Genomic DNA, 17,423 nt, shown 5'->3' with positions numbered 1-17,423 from the left:
CATGAATATCGAGAGTAATGGGAGGATTAAAATTCTGACATGGGACATATTGTCTCTTGATCCTTTCATTTTGTGAAGTATGATTCTTTTTCATTCTTTCTGCTTCTCATTTATGTATAGGCCTGGATTGCTGAATTTAGATCATGCCGTTTGCTCATATAAACGCTCCTAGCTTAATGGCTTTGGCTGAATATGCCTTCTTTCAGAGCAGCACCAACTGGAGAAAAAAAGTACATGTAACAATGAGTGTCTATGAAAAAGTTGTTTATACCCTTTGAAATAAAGACATTGATGGAAAACTATAGTTCTCAGTATTCCTGAAAAGATATCCTTTTTTGTTTGTTTTGTTTTGAGGTCTGTAATGCCCACAGATACCTTCCTAGATGGACAGTGCTATTAGATTTAATGGGCATGTTCAGCTACAGCTCACCTAGAAATGTTCTGTAGAAAATGATATAAAATAGAGCTTACATTGGAAGAAACACATTTACCATTATAGAAAAAATTACTCTTTAGGTTTTGTCTGAGAAATACCAAGACAATAGTAAAATAAAGCAGTAAACATATTCTTTAGTTGCTCCAAGTATAGTGAGTGTAAGGGTGGCAGGATAGTTTGTAGATCAGGGATTGGCCCCCAAACTGGTAAATACCACAGCCTTGAGAACAGAGAGCCCATGGCATATGAGTCTTTCTTTCTATAGCAGCAGTAATTTATAACAGAGTCTGGAAAAAATTTCATACAGTTGCAGAAGGGTTAGTTAACTCATTTGTTTTCATGGCACATGGAAAACTATGCCTATGAATATGAATTACAAAATAGTTTAGTGTTCAATCATGTAGTCTTTTTTCCCCCTTTCTCACCCCATCCCACTTTCTATTGTTTAAGAAGTGCCATAATATTCCATATGGTAAATCAGCTTTCAGGAACCAGAAAACACTTCCTCTAGCTAATTTACCACCTGTGCATTCATTGTCTCAGAGTATGCCTGGTTCTGGTGTCTCAGGCATTGTGCCTGCCTTTCATGGAGAAGGCAGAGCATGCAGCTCTGTAAAGGATCCATTCATCAAAATATCCCACCACAACATTGCAGCCTGTTTCTTAACAGAAAAGATAATTATCTCAAATATTCAGTATTCCTTTTGTCCCCACTGAAATAAAAGAATTTCTGATTCCAATATTCTGAAAAGCTAAATTAGCAATGTAACAGCTCAGCTGCATGAAGTGTAATATGCAATGAAATCGCTATGTTAAAATAGAGATCTAATGATACCTTCATTAACTTGATCACTGAAACAGCTAACCCTTTTCCAACAGAACAGTTTCTATAGACACCACATGCTTATGATCAAAATCGTTTCTCTTAGTGTGTTTTGTTCTTCCTTTGATTGTATCTTCCATCTTCATTCTGGTTGTAACTTACAATTAAACACAAGGAAAAGCAGTACATGGTAAAGTATACTTCATATCAGTTAGCTATTCAAATAAATGGGTCATCTCCAAAAATCAGATTTTCATAGTGGGTAAGTTGCAGATGACTGCCTAGAAAGATTCCAGTTTTTCTTTCTATTTCTGTTTTTGGAGGAGAGAAAGAGGAATGGGAATTTAATACCACCAGGAACTTACCAAGTACTGCTGGAAGCATTTTTCATTTATTTTAGGTACTTACTAAACAGCCTAAGTGCTCTACAAACTTAAACTGCTGTGATACTTTGTACCATTAAAATGAATGCTAGATTATCCATAGACTTTCATACACAAGCACAGTTGTACTTTTTTATTTATATATTGACTTGAAGCCATATAAACAATAACTTTGAGAAAGGAGAATTTGAAATTAAAGGAAAATTTTTGAATGTAGAAATTGTCATTTTTTTTCGCTACAACATTCATCATTTTCTTGTTGTGTTGTTGCTTAGCATTTTCCCCCATATATTAAATAATAAAAACAAATTAAGTTACTAATGAGAAATCCTATAAAATTTTATTCTACTTTCCATAAGACTAGTTTTATGTATGAAATTTTATGCATATAATTTCTACATAAATTGTGGAACTAACTATAGCAAAGAACTAATGGAGTATGAAGCCATATGAGATGCTCATGAAAAAGGAAAATTCAGTAACATGAATCCATTTCTACCAAAACTTTTTATATTTTGTTCATCACAAAATTTTTTGTCAATTTTGAATTTTGTATGAAATTATATATATAATTTCTGAGTTTGCAGCAGCTCCTTAAATTTTGCACCTAAGGCAAGTGCCCTCTGACTTCACTTACCTGGTTGTAGTCATAGCCATGCAAAGAATGATTATGATCATTAAAATTATTAAACTATACATAGATCCTATTTTATTCCAATTATTAACAACTAAGAAATACTATAAAATTTCATGACACATATTCAGTTTTCTTTGGACATTATGATATTGTCAGTTATTGTAGCTCAAAAGATCCCCAAATAATTTGTCTTATGTCCTCAGCAGAATTTATGTTGTAATGGTCATTTTATGTACTTTAATAAACAATGTACTTTATAATTTGTGAAATGAAATGCTAACTACTTCAGTTGGTATACTTAGTAGTTGAGAATGGTTTATATTGATTTATACTTTAATAACTTTTTTGATACTGTGACACAATATACAATTCATTTGTGATATTTAAAGTGACAACCAGAACATTTCCATCCTCAAATGATATTTTGAGAAGCTGCGTATTTCATATTAGTGTGTTAATACTCTAAAAGTTTCTATGTAACAGATGCATGTGTTTAACTTTGGTTAATTCAATTTTTTCCCAATCATTGACCCTAAAATCTGTTAGGATGTTTTTGATATATGAATTCTGCAAGTACATGGGATAACTCAGAATGTACTTTAGGAAATACACTTCTGAGTGAAATTAATACATACTATGTTGTTTTACAACAGTATTTATATTGTTTTCTCATCCTTTATATTATTAGAATTAAAATGTTTGTTTATTTTGCAATATTTTACATGTACATGACTTTAATTTACAGCTTTGAATACTAAAGAGGAGAGACCAAAATTATATCAAAGATGAAGTTAAATGCTATATCATCCTTAAATTCTATATTAATTCAACAGAAGATGATTGTTTAAGAAGCACATTAATTATATTCTACTTTTATATATAAATATTTATTGGAATATTTATTATTTATATACTCATTTATTCAAATTTATTTATTTTTCAACTTTCAAATATCTAAACATCCTTACATCTATCCTGTATTTTATCAGATGTTTTGAAAAAAAATCTCCCATGATTTCTCAAAATGTCCAGTTTTTCTTGTCTTAGTGCATATATCTCTTCCTCAAAGAAATGTCTTATGGATGATTTGAGCTGTTATTTAAATGTTTCACATTATGAAGTCTCCCTCTTTACTAAATTATGAGTAATTTAAATATAAAAGTTGTGCTTTTTTCTTTGAATAAACCACAATAAGCGGCATATTGTAGGTAAATATTAGGCACATTATTAGCATTTCAAATTAATTAAAGTAAGCCAAATTATTGGATATTGTTAGTTTTCTTTTATGAATATCCTTCATTATGAAATAATTTTGCCTTACTTTCTTTGAAAACTGCTTACTGAACAATTAACAAATGGTCATGGGAATACAGTCAATCATAGCAGAAAGTATATGGACATTGGTGCCAGATATCACAGGGTTCAAATTCCAGAATTTTTATATTCATAAGTTTCAGGAAATTGAGAACTACTTTGATTACATACTTCTATAAAAAGGATATTTTTCAGGGCTTTCTAAGAGAATTAAATGGCACAGTATTTTTGAAAGAGCCTAATATCTTCTGTCAGTTCAATTCTCAAAAAATTCCTAATGAAGGGTGGAATAATATATCACCCCAAAATATGCCACTTTGGCATAAAGATTAATTTGAGCTAAAGGCACTTGAAAAACAGCAGATGCAAGAAGGGCATTCTAATCTGTGCTTTTCCTCCTGAAAAGAGTAGATAAAAGCTCCCATGTGAAGGATGCCCTCCCTGTATCCAGAGAAAAGAAACATTCTTCAACAAGGAGTCATAGTGAAGAGAATTCTGTATAAACAGACCTTGTAAAAATAATTCTTATCTTCTTTTAGCTTCCCCACATAATTTAGTTTCTTTCCACAATCACCTCTCTCAGTTCTACCTAATACATAAGTAGGTAGGTTTTGCCAGTTCTTTAAGTTGTCATTTCCTTATGAGGGTTCCCTTGTTATGTAAAATTATATACATCTGCATGTTTCTCTTGTTAATCTGTTTTATGTCAATTTAATTCTCTAGCCCAGCCTGAAACCTTTAGCAGAGATCATTTTTTTTTCCTCTCACTAAGTACTTAATAGGAGCTTTGCATCACATTTGGCATTGATTTTCATGAAGGTAGGTTCTCAGTACACCATGTACATTATATACACAGGATTTCACTGAGGGTAAGCAAAAAGGATAATATTTTCACCTGATTCTTGGCTCCTGGGTAAAATCTCACTCAGATTCTATCATTTTTTTCCTCAGACACGTTCTCAAAAATATATTTTTGTCATCATCTTTAATTTCACAAATGGTTCAGTTGCTAAAATATAGAGTCTAAAATAAAATCAGATCTTCAATTTCTAAGATCTTTTCCTCTCAGTCCTGCTGAGAGAGTGGATTGGTAGGATAAGTGAACCTTTCCTCCTACCTCCCATCCTGGTGCAAACTGTCTCTGACATCCTCAGTGTTTGAGATTGTTTGGGAAATGAGAGGAAAGCTAAGGCCAAGGAGGAGGACAGCAATTATTATGTTTACAAAGATCATAAGATGTTATGCTTACAGAGACCATTTCATAAAATCTTGTTTTAAATAGTATGAATTTTATTGTTTTTTAACATTATGAGGGGCTGAAAGTTTGCTAAAATTTCATGATTTTCTTCATCACTTTCAAAACATGATGAAAAGATGGGAAATCATTCTCTAAGATGATGTCATAGTATTGCTATAATCCTCTGGTTTCACAAAAAGAATGAGAGTGCAGTTCTGAGTGACAGTAAAATGTTCTACCTTATATGATGGGTACTACTCTCATTAGGCATTGGCTGGGTTTTCTAAACTGGCTCTTATTTTCATGAGAATAGTTTATACTTACCTGAGATTTCCTTGCTGAGTAGATCTCCCCTGCATAACCCCCTCACAAAGAGCATTAATTTCACCCTTGAACTTTGGGTACTTCTCAGCCTTCCTGTTGTATGGGGCTTTCAGTGACCCTGCAGTTATTCTTCATCACAGGATTTGAAATAGCATCAAGTTTGTTTTCCTCCAAAGGGCCATATTGGTCCATGAAAAATATCCACATATCTTCCTTTCATATCTGAAATCATAGTTTTGACAGCTACTAGTTTTACTACTTTTTAGGAGCTGCAACAACAATGACCCAGAGACCAGGCAGTTTAAACAATGATTTATCCCCTCACAGTGCCAGAGGCTGGAATTCTCAGATCAAGGTTTTGACAGCTTTGATTTGTCCTGAGTGCTCTCTCCTTGGTTTATAATGACTGTTGCCTTATATTATTTTCAAATGGTTTCCCTCTGTGTGCCTGTCCTAATGTCCTTGAATAAGGATATCTATCATACTGAATTAAAGCCAACTTTATTAATCTCACTTAGCCTTAATTATCTCTTTAAAGACCCCATTTCCAAATATAGTCTCATTCTGAGGAAGTGATAGTGCAGTCAGCCTCTCCTCTCTCTCTCTCTTTCCCCCTCCTATTCTCTCTGGTTATCTCCACTATTGGCTACATATTCACAGCCTATGCCTTTTACATTTCTCAGGTCACTGTAGAAACCTAGGTTCACTATCATGCAGACACAGGGAGATATATACCAAGCTTTCTGAGTTGTCCCATTGTATTCTCTCCTATTTCACTAAAGGGGGAAAAGGAGAGGAATTCTATAATATGTCAACCATTTTATCCAAAGAAATTTTCTTTTCTGGCCTTGTTTTTTATCTGTCACCCTTTTTACATGCTGTAGGTAGGTATTAAGTCAAGAATTGCAAAACTGGTTTTTGGAGCTCTCCGTAATAGGTTTAATATCATGGATTGAAATTATCTCACCAATTATTTTGTTATCAAATATTTCAGCACTTTGCTATGTTGAGAACAAAAGGTTAGATTTTAGTAAATAAATTTTATCATATTTAAAAATATTTGAGAAATATTTTGTAGACTTTCCAAATCCTCTTTTTCTGCAGAACTTTGAAACTAATGTGTAGTGGGGTGAACAGCAATTGTTATGTTTACAAAGACCAGAAGATGTTATGTTTACAGAGACTATTTGGCAAAATCTTGTTTTACATAGTGTGAATTTTATTTTTGTTTTTTTAACATTATGAGGGGCTGAAATTTTGCTAAAATTTTGTGATTTTCTTCATCACTTTCTAAACATTATAAAAGATGGGAGATCATTTTTAAGATGATGTCATGTTGTTGCTATAATCCTCTGGATTCATCAAAAAGAAGAAGTGTGCAGTCCTGAGTGTGATTAAAACTTACTACCTACAAAACACACACACACACACACACACACACACACACACACACACACACACACCACAGGCAATACAAAAAAACAGAAATCTGCAGTGGCATTGTAGCATTGTACAGATGATGCTTAATATTTTCTGGAGCCTCGGGAAGGAGAAAAAAGACAAAAATGATTCGGAACATTTTGGCAGTGTCTCTATGAATATTATGTGTAAAAATGTCCTCAAGGGTAAGAACATGATTCTTTGGAACATAAGTGTATAGAGAGTGGGGCTTACATAATATTTTTAAAATATATCTTCAGAGGATTTTCTATCATCATAAGTGTAAACCTTAATTTGTTTTCAGATAGGCTGTTAGCTAATTTGTTTTGTCATTTTGATCTTTTGCTCCTATAAAGCTAGTATTTCCTTATGCACAAATATGAATTGCAATATATTTGAAAGTTACCCCAAATAATTAGTAAACCAAATTATGCTCCCAAACATGAACTTACACACAAAACAATAAAGTGAATTTCCCTCATATGCAATAATTTCTCCTCATACTGATGAAATATATAATGAATTAGCTATAAATATATATTTGGCATTTTTGTTAGTCAAGATCCATTTTCATTTATCAGCAAAACTTTAAAGTCACTTTATTTTTTCTTTGTTTTTTTAATTCATGCATTTGTTTAAATTATTTTAAAAATTATTCATTCTGCTCAAATATCCCATTATACATAAATTCCTTTTAAATATTACTGAAACTATCTTTTCCCATAATTAACCAGTTCCTAATGGCCAGATGAGTCACCTGTACTACTATTTTGTCAGATTTGAGACTGAGAAGCTGTGAATGTTGAAAGCATCAAAGATATGATAAATCTAAAATAAATAAGTCTTGTTGGTTTTTCATGTAAACACTTCTCAGTTGTTACATTTGTATATAGAATATATTTCCACACCCCTCATTTAATCTGCTCTACTTATGATGGGCCAAACAGGATCTATGAAAGGATGATAGAACTCTAAATAGTGGCTTCTTACCTCCTTCCATTCAAATGCATTACAGATGCAAAACTGACAACCCTGTTTCTTCTTGCATATGGAGGGCATTTACTCCCTATTACCACAAAAAATATTCTTCTTCAGAGAGAACCTCTTTTAAGTAAATGAGGGTCAAGACACAGACACAAATTCTGACATATTTGCTATTTCTGAAAAAAATTAAATATGAATTTAAAGGCCAAGACCAACCATTTCCTTACATGGTAAGAGAATCCCCCAAGGAAGAACATTTCACAAGGAATCCTATAGAACTTTCAAAAGCTTATTTACTTATTTCATATTACATATGTTATCTCTACTCATACTTCTTCAATCCTCCCAAACTTAACTCTCTACAGGTTTCTTTACATAAAAAGCTATATTGCCAGAAATTTTCAAATAGTGGTTTTAAGATCATCAGAAAAGTTGAAGACTTAAATATTAACTGTGGTAATTTTAAAAAAATTATTCATAATTCCATCATTACTATCATGAATTGTTGAAATATTGTTTTCTAGTTTATACTGTCAAATTTTTTCAATATTTTAATAAGAACTACATCATAAATATTTTATTATATTATTTGATGGCTTTAAAAATAATTTTTCATACTATGTAATATTTTATTATATATTATGTGTGAAATTTTATTATCATATATATTTGTGATGTGTGTTATTAGGTACTAAGTGATTCCCTGTTTTGGCTATTTAGAAGTTTTAGATTCCCTAGCCATATTTCAGATTATTTTATGGTTAGATTCTCAAATGTGTAATTTGTAAGTGCAGGGTATAAACATTTTAAAATTAATATTTATTGATAAAACCCATTCCAAAATCATTATTTACAATCTCATAAAAAACTGAAAGAGAGGTCTGTTTCAACATACTCATTCTGCCTTATTTCTTAATCCTAAAGGAAACAAAGCCTTAGAGAGTTTGCATGGTAGGTAGTCAGTGTAGAAATAGCATGAACATTTGATATTAATAATTACATTTGGATTTTGGGACTTTAGAATAATTATGTGTTATATGCTCTACTTTTATAGTTATTTACATTTGTGTTTGAAACCATTAAATATTTTTCTGTTTTATGTCTTGACATATATTAACTATTCTGAATCTTATAATTCTCTACCACCATAGTGATAGTGTTCTCATCATCTTGACCAAAAAAAATTAATTTGGGGGTAAGATAAAGTATTATTTCTATATGTATTATTGTTTTTAAAAGAAATTTTTGAACCTATTTCACCTGAAACTATTTATAAAGTCTTTTGTCAGTTTCAAGATTTTCAGAGCTCTTAAGGTATACCAATGCAAAGTGTAAATTATATATTAACTGTTGTCTCTACTTTCATTCCATAATTTCACTTCTAGAGGTTAAATTTTTAAAAATAGTAGCATTTTACCTTTATAACCTTAAGACATTAAATCAAACCAGCCTGCACACAAGTTTTCAATCTCTGACTTCTGTTTGTTCTTCTGAGTTCCAGCTTGCCAAGCCTGTTGTGAGACATCATGACAGCCAACTTTTTGAACATGTGATCCATGATGCTGCCTTTATTCATTCCAATAGCAGGTGAAAGTCAAGACACCATTTTTCCTTTAATGGATAGAGTAATCAGACCAATTTTTTGACATGTGAAGTCCAAGTCAGCCTCACTTGATAAGCAAAAGTTGTTTCTCTGCTCATGTGAGAGATGAATAAATTGTAAGAGAATGTGGGTTGCAATTGCCTGAGGCAGAAATATGGTCTCAAGAGATTTCTTTTTAACTTCCCTGTTCAATATTTAGTGGAACTTTGGGAAGTCAAAGCCAGAAATCCAAGGAGCCAGTTGGCAAGGCAGGAAGCAATTTGGCCTTGAGATCTGACCCCTTTTGAGGATAGAATGAAATTAGTCTTTAATGTCCTTTACAAAATAGAAGTGTTATAGAATAATGAAAGGTATTATTAGTTGGGTCACATCAAATTTGGGGACTAAAACGCCCCCTATCCCTTGCATTCTGAGGGTAGTGCTGAGGGATCAAAAGAGAACTAACATAATCCTTTCATAGGTTTTTAAAGTAATTCCTGGAAAAAAAAATTATAAATTTAGTTGCTTCTTATTATTTTTGAAGATAAAGAAGAGACATAAAATGAATGGTAGACTCTAAAACAGCAGGTATATAGTATTTTTAAGATGAACTAAAATAAGTAAGTTACAAATAGTCTTACTTTGTAGGGTTATTTTGTTGTTGTTTGTTTGTTTGTTTGTTTGTTTTAATCAGAAATTTAATTTTTACAAGTACAGATTTAGAGACAGATTTTTGAGGAAACCTACCATATGTGTGCCATTCCTTGTTAGATCACCAGTATCTAAAAAGAGGTTGGTACATAGGATATTCTTTTGGGTTAATGAATGAAACTTTGGCATGCATTTTGTCCAAATGTATTCTGATTATCAGATCTCTTTGACAGATCACCCTTCAGATTGATACCTTACATTGCTTTAAAACAGAACCACAGAACACAAGAAAAAGAGATTGGGTAGCCTGAATTTCCATAGTATACCCTGATACTGACCTCAAACTTACACCATTATTAATAATCTAATAAAAGATTTACTCCTTCTACTCATGTAGCCAAATTCATATACTTCTACTTATCATGAGATTTTCAGTTTATATAATACTTCCCCTGCTAAACTGAGTTTATGGGTATCTAGTTATAACCCATATTGCCTTCCTGTACATATTCTTTTGATTATTATCTCTTAAACTGTCCTCTCTTAAATTGTTTTTGTCCCAGTGAGTACTGAAGCATCTTAGTGGAGCTGATTCACAAAATGTTCATTGCAGACAGAATATTTTGGATTTACATAACATCTTAAATATTCATATACTGTTGAAAAATGCAAAATTCAAAATATAGAAAAAAAGTTCATACTCCCTCAGGTGTTTCCTCATGGAAACCACTTGGTAGAAATCAATTTTTCTATGCATTTGACACCTGTGCAGTTAACTGACCACTGAAGACTCTGATCCAACATCACTCCAGGAACAGAAATTGCCGCAGTCTGGCTGCAGAAAAATAACCGGGGGGTGACGAGCAGCTTGTGTAGATTGATACAGCAGGAGTGGGAGCCATTTATTGTAGGACAGGAGGGGTATATATACATTCCACACAGCTTATCTTAATTAACATAAACTAGATACAGAACTCAACCAATAAGGAATCTCCACACTTAATGGCTCGCTGGCGTTACTTCACAAACCACTCCCTCTACAAAATGCCAGGCGCCATCTTGACTTGTTTACAGACTCTAACAAGAAATGCAGCATCCAGATGTTCTCTTGTTTCTTTCACCCATGGACACCAGTCATGATCTTTATTACCAAATCACTAATCTTGTTTACTTACTGTATTAATTTCCTAAGATTGCTGTAATAAGTCACCACAAACCTGGTGGCTTAAAACAAGTGACACTTATTCTCTCACAATAATGGAGATAATAATTCATCATTTCAACAGAGACACTCTTCTTCTTAAGGTACTAGGAGGGAATCCTTTCTTGCCTCTTACAGCTTCTTGTGGCTCCAAACATTCCTTGGCATGTGGCTGCATCTCTCTAGTCTTTGTCTCAATCTTCATTTGATCTTCTCTTTGTGTTGGATTTTGAAATCACTTCAATCCAGGATGATCTCATCTCAAAACCCTTAACTTAATTATATTTGCAAAGATACCTCTTCTTTGTTAAATTGGATTAACATGTTCAGGGGATACATATATCTATTTGGAGGCCAAAACTTAACTCACTACATATTTGATATACAGATGGGACTAACAGTCAAGATCTCTACTGACCCTTCCTCTAGAGCAGCTCTGTCTCCCAAATTCTTCTCACCTTATCAAAACCTCTCTGTTCTTCCCTTATAACATCCCTTGTAGAAAAGTCTCAGTGGAGCATTAAGTTTGATTAAATTTGGAGTTCAAATGATAAGCAATTGAAAACCAGACCCTTTGAGCTATAGAGATCTTGAGCCTCATAAAATCAATTTGCTTAGCTCCCCAGTCTTGAGAGGAGGGCAGTGAAGTTTTAAATCAGTCTATTGCTGAATAACTTTTCTCACATAACTAAAAAGTGAAAATCAGCTAAATCTGATGCTATTTAACACAAATATATTTTGTAAACATTGGACAACTATAAATTGCTAAAAGTGCAGATGAAAACTAAGGATAAACTCCCTTTATTTAAGTAAAGGGTTTTATTTAACAATGGAAATTAGAATGTACAAATTAATGAGAAAACAACTAGATAGAAATAATTCAAATATTGGCATCAACTGAATGTGACAGATGATTATTTTCTAAAACGAAATCACTACTGGTTAGACTCGTGGGAATACTAATTATTGAATGTAGTTCATTAAGGGTATAAGCCCCTTGGTGCTGTGTTTTGCCATGGTCCAACTATTTCCTCTATCCAAATAATTGTTTAACCTTTTCCTTATTTGGGGCATAATGGGCATTTGGTCTTCTCTCTATGCAAACTCTATTTGTTACTTCTTATTAGAACAATTAAAGGGGACAGTTGAATTCTAATATATTGAAAATCAAACATAACGACAGGTCAGAAAGATGTACAGGTAATGAGCTCAAGTAATTAACAAAATCTCTTTAAGATTGTACAGTTTTCAGCTACAAGTTTGGTGTGGAGTCTGTGTATGCTGCTTCATTTTGATAGAAAAGAGTTTGCTGGAGTATGGATATTTAGCTCACACCTGGGGTTCTAGTGAGTTGCTTTTTGTATTTAAAAAGTTTTGTTTTCATCTAAGGATTATGTACTGAAATGATTTTTCACTCTGGCTGAATTTCAAGCAAACCAGGTACTCTGTGTTGCTTATTGGAGTGAGAAAAGTGGTATCCATGAATTCATATCACTCAATTTTTTCAACTAACTCTAAAATTGAGCCTGAGAAGGAAAATGAACATTTGTTACAACTTTCAACATTTCCTTTTAGATTGGAGATGGCCTAATGTTAACACACTTATCTCAAGTGCATCATTATTATTCAAACATTACAGACATTGTTCTATATGGAAATAAATACAACAGCAGAATTTACCTTTCTGTTTAGTTTCACATACAGAAGGTATGCAGGAATATTGTGGTTGCACAAGTATCTTGACTGTCATGTGTCACAGTGTTATGAACTGAATCATGTCCTCCCAAAATATATATGTTAAAGCATTTACCCACCCCCATGTATTTGGAGACAGGATTTTCATAGAGATAATTAGAAATAAATGAAGTCATAAAAGTAGAGTTTTAATTAGGTAGAACTGGTGTCTTTCTAAGAAGAGGGAGATATTCCAGAGATGACAATGTGAGCAAACACAAGAGAAAGGCTACAAGAGAGCAGATTGAGGAAGCCACCATTTAGGAGGCAGAGACAGCCCTCAGCAGAAACCAAATTTGCTAGGACCTTGATCATGTGCAAGCCTCTAACACCATAAGAACATAAATGTCTACTGTGTGAGCCACCCAGTGTGTTGTTTTAGTTTTGTCAGCCCAAAGCTGACTAATACGCATAACAAAGTTTGATTGGTTAGTGTTATCCCAGATAATTACCTCACTCTACACTGAACTGTCTAGCTTTAGTTATAACTACACTACCAATGTCTGGTGGAAATTATTTCATCTGTGACTTTGCTGAGATATGGTGAAACATTCTACTGAGTGCTGGAAATAATTTTGAGTTGAATCCAGTCCACAAAGGACAAAGCTGGCATCAAAAAACCTCCCCTCACCATTGGGTCCTCATTAGTCTTCTTCCTGACAGCTGAATTAGGTAAACCAGGACTAAGTATTAAATCAGGGTGGAATAAACTGCTCTCGTCCTTAGAGTTTATCTTTCTTACCAATGCTTGAGATATTTTCTCTCGGAAGTCAATGGAAATTTGTACTCCTGGTTTTCTGACCAATTAGAGCATTGTATTTTTCCATCATCTTGACGTATTCTGCCATGGAACAAAGGTAGAAATAAAAGAGCAATTTACGATTTCTGTAAACAGTGATGCATAATTCTAGTGTATCTAGAAAATTACTATAAGACATTTTTCACATTAGAAATGATGGGCACACTGTTCATTCCTTATGTCTCAGAAATGAGTTTTTTAAAATGTGCCAGAATGGCTTTAATTTATTGTAAAGGACCAAAGAAACTATTCGGGAAATCCATAAATTACTGAAAATTCAAATCAGTTAACCATCAGGTGAGTCTCTTCTTTTTATTCAGCTTAGTTAGCACTTCTATTATTTACTTTGAATTAACAAAGTGCTTATCGGCCTTATTAATTAACCCTTGTAATGTGCCCATGAAGTGGATGGATGGCAAGCATTAGTGAGACATACATTAGTGTAGTCCTTTGAGGGATACCATCAATGAAGCACACAGGTTAAATGATTGCTACACATTTGCCCATCAAGCCTGAAGGTAAAAAAAAAAAGGCTCAGTCTCAATTTTCTATGTTCTAAACCTTGGCAACAGCAAGGGTAAAACTAAAGATAAGATCATCCACAAGGATCTAATGTATATTCCCCTTTAAAAATAAAAGCTCCCAAATGCATTTTCTTAGGGTACAGAGAATCCATCCATTGAGCAAGTATATTAGATATATATTTCTTTGTCACTTCCCCATTTAAGATGGGATCATCTTAAATGGTTATGACATAAATTGTTGTGGAAAAGATCGATTAGTTTAAAAGCTTTTTCCTTTTAACAGATCAGATAGTCATTATATTTCACCCTTTTGCGTGAGATTTTCATTGAGCCATTTTCGTCATTTATTCATTTGAAAAATTTTTCCCAAACAGGAGGGTCTACCAGTTTATTTACCAGTTCTGGCGCTAATTGCTACGTTTGGACTTCTGGGAATTGGAGACAGCTGCCTGACTTTGAAATCCACATCTTCAGAAGCAATTTTTCTTTTTCTTTTTTATTTTTATTTTTTTTCTTCAGTTCTCTTCATGGTTAGAGTTTCTGCCTCATTTATAATCTCTTATCTCATTGGAGAACATCATCAGATGGATGTTTATTTGACACTGAAGAAGGATATGTTTTGAACCTGAGGGTAAAGAGAAAGAGACTGCAGTCTGTTTGATGGGAAAGCATGCTACGCAATATATTTTTTGGATGACTCGATCTGAGTCAATCTTTTAATTCCACTTCCCGGCCCTGTATTATATTCTTGTGTGTGTGTGTGTGTGTGTGTGTGTGTGTGTGTGTGTGTGTGTATACATTCATATCCCCAAGTGACAATTTCAGTTGGAAATGAATACAGAGACAAAATACATTCAGGGTGAAATCATATTATTTCATTGTCCTCTTATAATTTAAACGAAAAACTGGTGAGGCATAAAGTTAAAACTGTTTTAATAAAATTAGAATTTATAGATATGAATTATTCAACTTTCTTGACTCCAAACAAGAGAAAACTAAAATAAAATACCATAAAGTGATGACCACTATTTATAGTAAATATTTTTATGTTTTAAAGTATTCCTACATTCAACATTTAATTTGATCCTTACATTGTTTGAGATGTGGTATTATATATTATCATTTCTATTTCTCTAGTAAAGAAAATAAAGCTCAAGGAATCTGAGGTTTATTGAAGTCATGTGCCTGATACAAGTTTTAGAATTAGCACAGGCACATTTTGACACCAAGGTTAGAGAATTCTCCTCTCACTATTTTATACTATGGTTCCAATATTCAAGCATACTCACAGATACACTTTGGAGGATGTGTAATATCTCTTCCACACCTAAGATAATTAATATGAAAGTCATTACTGATATAATACCAATAAAATCTCGATAAGTATTTATCATATTAATCCACAAGGAGAGAACAAAATAGCTATCATTTTTGAAAAGTTGTTAATGATTTTTTGCCCTCTTGTCTGCAATTACACATGTGGGTGGTTTCCAAATAAAAACTGATCCATAAATACTGCATATGATTATTGCATAAGAGTAAAATTTGCTTTAAGAAGCTCCAAAGAATTGGTACTTAAGTGTAAATTCAGTACCTGCCCTCATGTTCAGTAATCTTGTTATGCAATTATAAAAAATTGGTACTATATTTGTATCCCTAATTTGCCATTAATGAGAGTTAGTGTGCTTCTGAAAGGACCCATCTCACAATAGATTCTGCCCACTTTATGAAATTACAGTTTAGGGGATACAAATCTCCCATGGTCACCTGTTGCCTACTCAACCAAGTCAAGTCCTCTTTTCCTGGCATTCAAGGCCATCAAGACTGGTCCAGTGTCTTTCTCCAGCTTCCTCCTAATTACTCTTATAATCAAGTTTGTGTTATTGCTAAACCAGTCATCTGCCCTTTCTTCAGATTTTCTTTGTGTTTTTTTTCATGGGTACTTTAAATGTCTTACCATTTTTTCTTATCTATCCATGCCCTGTCAAATCATCACTGTCCACCTCAAACACAGTCCCTACACAATATTATCTTTTTTTGAACTCTAGCTTTAATGCATATAATTCTCATTTGAACTGCAAAATGTACTGCTGTTGTTGCATTATATCATACATTTTTAAGTGTCTCGCATGATTACACTTTTTTTCTTTTTTAAGGGAATCAACATAAGACAACATAATGTTTGCTAACAATCATTAAATGTTAGGGTCAGACACCAGCTAAGCACTTCAACTACATTTCCTTGTTTAGGCAGCAACGCAGAAGCTGCTACTATTGTTATTTCTATTTCACAACTGACTACACTGCAGCCTAGAGATATTAAGTTATTTGTTAGTGTTATAGTACTTTGGTAATTTGCAAAACAAGAATTTAAAACCAGGCATTTCTTCCCCTAGAACTCAATTTTATCTTACCACACAATTCTATCAAGAATTATAATTGATGATGGAAGTTATGAACTAAAATTATTTCTATCCTAAATGCAATGGCATGCTCTTAATTGAATCCTGGAACAGAAAAAGAACAATGGTGGAAAACTTCTGAAATTCATATAAAGTCCAGAGGTCAGTTAAAAGTAACATAATCAACGTTGGTTTCTCAGTTTTGACATCTGTACTATTGTTATAAAGACGTTGGCATTATGGAAAGCTGGATATACAAGAAGTCTCTTTAATATGTTTACAACTTTTCTGTAAATCTAAATTTATTCCAAAACTTAAAAGATGTCCTAAAAAAATACATGAATAATTTGTTTCTGCTCATAATTACAGTCCAGTTATATTTTCTCAACCATTTATTGTTTTTCTCTTCTGTAGCTTCAAGTAACTGTGTTACCTCTTTAGTTGAATTTGTTACACTGCTTATATTTGAGTGTGTTGGTTCATGTGTCTCACAGAGAGACACACACACAAAGAAAGAATATTTTTGCTGCTGTAATTTTGTCAACTTTATGATGTCAAGCACTGTCTTCTTATTTGATTTCTCTTTAAATTTTGCTAGTGTCCCTGATATAATGAGAATGTGAATAAAATTTATTGAATTAATTTGAGCTTAGGGTGGGCAATTTCAAGGTGCTTTTTGGAGATGTAATAGATTTTCACATGTGCAGCCTTACTCTCCAATTTCTTTTTCACCTAGTCTGTATGGCAAGATGTTTAGTAAGCTTCATAGCTGTAGTCTGTGATTAAATAATAGTTCACTCATGTGATCCCTAAACTGTGGCATATGATATGTTGTAAACTTTACCAGATTATGGTTTTAGATATTATAGAGAACACAAGCCATTATTATGCAATATCCACCACCCAAGAGATGTAGAAATGCAGGGGTTTTGTTTGTTTCTCTTTGCAGTAC

Source organism: Callospermophilus lateralis, unplaced genomic scaffold (genome assembly GCF_048772815.1).
Source record: "Callospermophilus lateralis isolate mCalLat2 unplaced genomic scaffold, mCalLat2.hap1 Scaffold_831, whole genome shotgun sequence".
NCBI classification, from domain to species: Eukaryota; Metazoa; Chordata; class Mammalia; order Rodentia; family Sciuridae; genus Callospermophilus; species Callospermophilus lateralis.
Note: the sequence above shows the minus strand (reverse complement) of the source record.